Below are 8,476 nucleotides of genomic sequence, written 5' to 3' on the forward strand. Positions count from 1 at the left end.
TGTAACAAAGAGATGGGCCTACACCTCCCCCCATCAATTCAGCATTGTAACAAATAGATGGGCCTACACCTCCCCCACCTCCCCGCATTGTAACAAATAGATGGGCCTACCCCTCCCCCACCTCCCCGCATTGTAACAAATAGATGGGCCTACACCTCCCCCACCTCCCCGCATTGTAACAAATAGATGGGCCTACCCCTCCCCCACCTCCCCGCATTGTAACAAATAGACTCTCAAACACAACATATATTCTTATTTTCAACTTATATTTATTGATTTATTTATATATATATATATATCAGTAAATATACAAAACATCTATATAGCATGTCAATAGATCTGAAACAAACAATGAACTAAAAACACGCACAAATGGTTCAAACACTCACTGAGGAAACACACGACAAAGGGTAATTACAAAATGTGTTCATTATTCAAACTAAAGCTTATTTATGCGGAATATACAGTAATATATGTTATAAAACACAAGAAAACACTTACTTGTCCAGAGCCATGTCTCATCTCTCCATATTTCCTCTGCCTCCAAATCATCCGTATTGTTTTCAGAAATTTCATCTCCAAACTCAGAATTTTGACAATGAATGCCTTCTTATATCACATCCTGGGGTGAAAATCCTGTTTTTCGCGTCCTTTTCACCATATTTAAATCGCCAAATGTGTAAACAGTTCTCCAATGGCTTTACGCACGGAGGCGCAAAACTGTCGGTAAACTCGAGGCAGCTTACGCACACGCATAAGAGAACCGTGCTCTAATGGTTTCACTAAAGCCGCATATCACTGTTTTCAGAATTTCATTGGCTATACGATGCGTCAGTCATTTCCACTCTTCGATGTAACTGGTTTGATCAGTAAACAAAGGAAAGTGGGTATGCCCTTACATTCGACACAGACTGTGGTTGGGTATTGAAGGCTTTGGATAGGACATGGAAGCTCCTATTGGGTCAAATGAGGTGTCAGTCGAAAGGTCAGAGTGCGTGCTTCCATTTTGATACCGGATATAGGAAATGTTTACATCTGAACTGAAGTTATTACCGATAATATGTGAAAGATTAGGCACAGCTGCCAGGTGCTTTGAAATGATGCAACAAGAGTCTGTGGATATTTATTGATGTAATAATGTGATTTGGACTAAACATTTTACTTGATTTGATCGTTTGGACATTTGACAATGAAACAACACCGTTTTTGTCGGGAAGTTATGGCTCAGTGGAATACTATGAGGCTTCATAGGTGAGTTGTCTAAATTTTGTTACTGGTTGTTTATATGTTGGTGGTCTGACAAATATATAGATTGTACCTGCTGTTGTGATTGTATCTTAAAAAGGTTTACATCGTTCGAATCACGAGTATCTCAGCTTTCCAAATATATGTATTATGTTTACTTTTTTTTTTTTGGAGTTTTATCTTTCAAAAACATAAACCTCTGAAACACACCGTGGGTCGAGTTCGGCACGTCGGACCGGGAAAGAACGATGGGCCGATTAATTTGTTGTCTACCTTTTCCACCACCTTATAGTATCTGCAAAATCCACCATTTGTCGACCTCTAGTTTACACTATCCCATCATTTAATATTAACTTCTTTGCAAAGCTGCATTACTTTGTGACAGATTCATGAAAAAAAAAAATCAAAAAGTAATCTACTGTTAAGAGCACTGTTTGATGATCAGGGACCTTGAGAAAATACACTTATTTCCCACATTTCCTTATAAGAATCGTCCATCACTAGTTCTGAATATTTTAAATAGCCAACTATATATATATTTGCATCATCATCATAGCAGAAATATTCTGAGAGAAAATGTTTTTTTAGGTCAGTTGGAGCACTCATGGTTCTTATGGTGCATACAGCCGTACAGCTGTTTTCTGTTATATGGCCCCTTTAAATGGAAAAATGGTATTGATTTTGGTGGTGATTATTGCAAGTGTGTATCATCATCTCTTAATATAGAAAACTGCAGTTACCAGAAAAAAAACAATGTCGACGAAGATTCACGTTTGGATAAAGTCTGTCATGCTGGCATGGATTATGGTAAACACATTCAAAATTTAGATACATACAAACTGTTCTCCTTCTGTCACTCACTCGACGCTGTGTCGAATTAAGTAACACAAGGGGTCTTTCTTGGATGTCGAATCGTACCTCTGAACCTGAGAAAAGGCCAATGTCAAGTTGGCAGACAGAATTTGCATGCCCCGTCCCAGTCATACAGGTATAAAGGGAAGCGGGGCAGCGAATGCCAGTCAGAATTTTTCTTGGAGCCAAATGGTTGTGCAGCAAGCAGCTGAGTCTCACTCCTGTTCCACTCACCTCTACCAGTGAGAAGCATTGCTGTTGGATCCGCATGGCGCATTTCCAGCTGGCGTCTCTCTCTCTCTGCACACTGTGCAGTTTACGCCCCTGGGCGCTTCGACAGCGCTTTCTTCCTGTTAAAAGAGTGTTATCCTCCTAAAAAGAGTTTATTTCCTCTAAAAGAGTTTGAGTTCCCACTTATAAAAGAGCAATACACAGCAGGCTTTGAACGTCCTTTTTAGGACGCGTCTTTTCAAAGATGTCTTTCCGCCTCTGTGTAGTTCCTGGATGTGGCTGATGTCGCTCCACTTCTGATGGTCATAAAAGCTGCCTCGCGTGCCTGGGCTGCGATTACACGCAGACAGCATTTTATGAATGGTTCATGTTCTCAGTGCGAGAACATAGCCATGGCAGCGTTGCGGTCTTGGCTTACTTTTCTCACGAGAGAAAGCCACTTCAGCCGCGCCCCACATCATTCCTTCTTCCCACGGGATTGAGTAAGACCTAGATGGCGATGAAGGCGATTTGGGGATATTTCGGTTTCACCGGGTAAATCCCCACGAACCACCCACTCCCCCGGCACGCATGCTTGCTTCCGTCCGAGCTCGGGATGAGTGCGGCTTGCCTCGTGGGCCAGCTGGCATTCTCTGAGTCCCTGGAATTGGATGATGACATCGCCGCTGCATCGGAGAGTGTCACAGCGGCATCTGATGACTGGTCTGGGCTGCCACCTTCGGGTCTGCTCGCCCAGCCTGAGGCTAACACGAGATATCCGCTATGCTTTCCCGGGCCACCATGAGCGCGAGGCTGGACTGAAAACCTCTGTCGCACTGTCACGGCTACTCGATCGGTTACTCGGGTCAGGGTCCCACTCATACCCCCCCTCAGTTCCATTCTTCCCTGGAAGTGCATGATGAGCTGACGCGGTCGTGTAGGGCACCTTTTACTGCCCGAAATCGACCCCTCCGCTCTCACTTCCCTGGATGGCAGGGCGGCCCACGGATACATGGAGGTCCCCCAGGTGGACAGAGCGGTTGCGATCCACTTGTGTCCCGAGAACGACGCCACCTGGTGGGACCGCCTGGTACTCCCCTCCAGAGCCTGTAGAGTGATGTCATTACTGACCTCAAAAGTCTACAGCACCACCAGACAGGCCGCCTTCGCCCTGCATGCCATGGCTCTCCTGCAAGTTCAACAAGCCAAGGCACTCAAAGATCTGCACCTGGGTAGTTCCGACCCTGACGTGCTGCAGGAACTGTGCTCTGCCACCGACCTCACTCTCAGAGCCACGAAGGTCACAGTGCAGGCACTCGGGCGGGCGATGGCCACCCTCGTGGTTCAGGAGCGTAACCTGTGGCTGAACATGGTCGAGATGAGCAACATTGACAAGGCAAGGTTTCTCAACATTGGCTGGATTAGGCTGGATCTAACGCCGCGCCATATCCAACGTCCGGCTTCACAACCCTCGTGGTGTATTTGCCACGCAGTACCTCCCCCTAAAACTGGGCAGGTCTGTCCCTCCTGAAAGAATAGGAAATTTGCAGACCAGAAAGCTACCTTGCCTCTGGCATCGCCTACAGCCCCAGCATGCCAGCGCTGACGAGTTCTGAAGATGCCCCCTTAGGCCTCTTCCTCAGTCTCTAATCCACTCCCTGCCAGGTGTGCAAGGTAGGGTAAGGGCTTCGAGTCTTTTCTCAGCACCCTAGCCTCGGGACATCCTTCTGCTCCCGATATGGTATCTCCTGCCCCCCCCCCGGGGAAAGACCGCCTTCCCCAACTTAAGATAGGCCCCAGCTGCTTTACGTCCTATGTGAGAGACATAGTGAGAGAGAAGGTTGCGGCTTGCTGGGCTTGCTCCCATGCTAGGCATGTAAAACCTTTTTCCCCCCTAAAGATTGCGGGAAACCTATGGTTTGTATGCAAAATTCTAAAAAGTTGGGGCTGTTGGTGAGGGCTACGTGCAGCCGGTACAGGTGCCTCTAACATACAATAGCCTGTTTCGACAGTCACGTAACATGGTCAGTGCGTGGTATGTTTCTATGGACCCCTTGTGTCATTTCATTCGGCACAACGTAGAGTGAGTGACAGAAGGGGAACGTCATGGTTACTGTCGTAACCTCCGTTCCCTGAGGGAGGGAACAAGACATTGTGTCCCTCCTGCCACAGCACTAGACCTAGCACTGTAAATGGCCGTGCTTCATTTCGGCTCCTCAGTGCAAAATCCTGACTGGCATTCGCTGCCCCGCTTCCCTTTATACCCATATGTCCAGGGTGGGGCATGCAAATTCTGTCTGCCAACTTGACATTGGCCTTTCTCAGGTTCAGAGGTACGATTCAGCGTCCAAGAAAGACCCCTTATGTCACATCATTCGACACAACGTCTCATTCCCTCCCTTGGGGAACGGAGGTTACGACAGTAACCATGACGTTTTTCATGACAGTCAAGCAGTCAAGTTTTGCTGAATCATTTAAATTCCATATTACTGATCTGGTGTAGATATTGAAATGGCACATTGTATTGTTTTACAGTTTATAAAGTCAAATTGGTGAAAATTGATCTGTCACAGCACTCAGACATCTATAAAATGAAGGTGGAGCAAGTCCTGAAAGAAGGTAAGTTTCATTTTTCTCTTTTGTTCACAAAGGTATGTGAAAATGTCTCTTTGTTGAGCATGTTACGTGCTTCTTCACTGGATTCCATAAAATGCAATAAATTACACGCAGATGCTCCTGGTCAGTCTTTCTCAGTCCTATTAGTCTTAAAGAGATAGTTCACTCACTAATGGTGTCATCATTTAATCACACCCAAAAATCTTTTTTGTTATGTGGAACACAAGGCAAACTGTTAGGCAGAATGGCATTCTCAGTTATTCACTTTCCTTGTACGGCAAAAGGATGCAAGAGTAGCATGAAGCCTCCACACGCACTATGTCTCAGTGGTAATGCGCTCAACTGGGAATTGGGCTTTCCAAATTGGGCAGGAAAAAAAAGTCAAAAAGGAATTCTCTCCATGTGTACATATGTTTGCGTCTCTGTGACAACTGAAGAGTCACTAATGAGTCATTAGAAAGGAAAAATATGTTTGATTTGCATGTTGAGGAATTATAGCCTTTATTTTGAATTTGTTGTGCAGAAAAACAAAAACTTTGTGTGAAAAGTGTTTTCAGAAAATAACTTGAAGCTGAATCATTTAATAATGTGATCACTTTTCCAATGATGTAACAAGAAGGCAAATCTGATTGCAATTTTATACAAGTAATTTGCAGTGGATTCTTTTTTAAGTAATTGCCTAACATTCTGCTTGAAATCTCCTTCTAATATAGGTTTCATGATATTTCTTAAGTTTAAAGAACTGTATGTCTGCAAAGCAGGAACTATTTTATTTAATTATTGTTTTATTTACAAATGTATTGCTTGCTGTTTATAGCTTAGTTGAATAGTGATCGTGCTTGATGCTAGGATTCTGCCTATCAAAAAAAAAAAATCTAATCACTTTATTGTCACACTACTATGTACACAAGTTCAACAGTAGGTGAAAGCCTTGTGTGCAGTTCCAAGCAACATAGCAGTCATGACAGTGACGGGACATATACCAATTACAGTAAACAACATACTTACACTACACAATTTACATATCAAATGTACACATACTTATGCAACACAATATAATATACAATGTACAGTAAACAATACACACAATATAGAATACACATACAATAAAAAATAAGAGTATATAAAAATAGATATGCAGTAGTTACATTGTGGATAATATATTTGACAGTCCAGTGTGAGATAATAAGGTGAAGATTAAGAAGATTAATAAAGTGCAGTGCTGATATATTGATTCGTGAGAGGTCACGTGTCCAAAAGTCTGATTGCTTGGGGGAAGAAGCTGTCATGCAGTCGGCTGGTGCGGGTCCTGATGCTGCGATACCGCCTGCCTGATGGTAGCAGTGAGAACAGACCATGACTCGGGTGGCTGGAGTCTCTGATGATCCTCCGAACTTTTTTCACACACTGCCTGTTATATATGTCCTGGAGGGAGGGAAGTTGCCTAGGAGGCTAAATTACTTTACAACAGAATTGTTTTTTAAGTACTGTACTGTCATCTAGGCATTGATGAAGTAGTGGAAGGACAGGAAAGAGCATTTCTGGGTCATCCCAACTGCAGAGAATCTTTGTTATTACAAGAAGGAAAGTCGTACCTCATCATGGGCAAATCCACTGATCTGCCAAAGCTAGGAGGAAGGTAGGTGTCCACTGTGTGTCTCTTTTATGTGTTTTATAAATGATGGTTAATTTATTGAAAATGCTTAGATGGTTGTTTATACCCAAGTGTAGCCAGCAAACTAAGTCAAGTTTTGTGTTTGTCTTCTAATTCTGTTGTTTTTAGAATACAGTACATCTTGGATGATCAGACCTGGGTTGAATACTGGCCAACAAGAGAGGAAAGTCAAACTGCAAAGTACAAGGAATCGTACATCGGCATCACTACTCTCGAGAATATGCTACAAAAAGACAGATGCTCTACATAAATATATAACAAATGATTATATTACAGAAGATCAAACATATTCTCTCTTGCATACTATTCTTCAGTTGACTCTAAATAAAGCTTTTTTTTTTAATAATAATGTTTTGGCCAAAATACTTTAAAATAATTTCATAATAAAAGTTAATTGAACAAAAGTTTAAAATGCTGGTGTTTGACTCTTAAAAATAAAAGGTGGTGTGAAACTGTTAATTTTAAATATGAACACTAATATCTGCAGAAAACACTTTTTTTTTGGAAGAATATATCAGCAATTTTCATCCATTCAATGCAAGAAAAGTGTGGTCAGAACTTTGAAAGCTCAAATTTCTGGTGTCCATTGACTTGCATTGTGAGGACAAACAGAGGTGAGATATTCTTCTAAAAATGCCAAATGCAAAAGTCATTCACATCTGGGATGACATGAGGATGAGTAAACGATGAGAGGATTTTCTTTTTTGGGTGAACTGTTCCTTTAATGAATCTCAAGGACAGCTGAGTAAATAAAAGTTAAGAGTTTTCCATTGAGGTCAAAGATAAATAAATTAATAAATAAATACTGTTGAAATCGTCTAGGTTACGTATGTAACCTCCGTTCCCCGATGGAGGGAACGAGACGTTGTGTCAGAGAAGCGACACTAGGGGTCTCTCTTGAGCGGCGATATTCACCTCTGATCTATGAAAAAAGGCCAATGAGAAGTTGGCAGCCGGTATTTGCATGTCCCGCCCCCGGACATACGGGTATTTAGGCGGCGCAAATACAGGAGTTCATTCAGGATTTTTCTGAGGAGCCGGAAATGGTCCGGCCACAACAGTGGCTCGGCTCAGCGACGTGGCGGGGAAGACACAATGTCTCGTTCCCTCCATCGGGGAACGGAGGTTACATACGTAACCTCTCCACGTTGTGTCAGAGAAGCGACACTAGGGGTCCACTTATAAAAGTGCCATGCGCTGAGCCGTGTACGTGAACTGCTGATACAGGAGCGAGCAGGTATTCTTACGTGCAGGACGACCAACTGTATCAGGCTGCGCGTACCCTTCCCCAATGCCCCATTTAAGCCATCAGGATTCCTTATCGTTACCCTGGGGGCGGAACAAGGTGCTGGCCGCCAACCTGGGAACGGGCCAAGCCTGGCCGGGCCTCTTTTCTCTCTATGTTTCTCGCATAGAGCAACTAAGGCCAGGGCCCTTACACGCATTGAGGGAAGGGGGTCTTAGCCCTTATTCAGGGCGGAGAAGACCCTGCGGAGGCCACGCCTACCCGAGAGGGGAGGCAAATTTAAGTGGCAAAACCATCAGAGGCCTGACTTAGGGCCTATGTGGAAAAGTTGGTGCGGTGGTGGATCCAGCCTCGTAGAGGGGGAACATACAGCACGGCAACCGAGGCAGCCGTGACTGCCTAAGGGAAACATGGGGGTCCGCTCGCCAGAGGGGACAGAACCGTGGTGTTACACACAGGGGGAGTCCGAAGGAGGCCTTACCTGTGGAGCACCTATACCAGTACAGGGTAGCTTGCGGTACCCGCAGTGGCTTGGGTCGGCGAGTTCCTCCGCTGAACTGCGAACTGGGCTAGGGAGGAATCGACCAGTGTCCCAAACCTGAGATCTCCTGGGAATGAAGGCGCACTGTTTC

The 8,476-nt window shown here is 44.3% G+C and overlaps 1 pseudogene; it reads left to right on the forward strand.

The window, feature by feature from the left end:
• Positions 1-6,848, forward strand: part of LOC127651248 (complement C3-like) — a 44,917-nt pseudogene extending 38,069 nt beyond the window's left edge.
• Positions 6,849-8,476: the final 1,628 nt, after the last annotated feature.

The sequence above is a fragment of the Xyrauchen texanus genome, chromosome 11 (genome assembly GCF_025860055.1).
Source record: "Xyrauchen texanus isolate HMW12.3.18 chromosome 11, RBS_HiC_50CHRs, whole genome shotgun sequence".
Lineage (NCBI taxonomy): Eukaryota > Metazoa > Chordata > Actinopteri > Cypriniformes > Catostomidae > Xyrauchen > Xyrauchen texanus.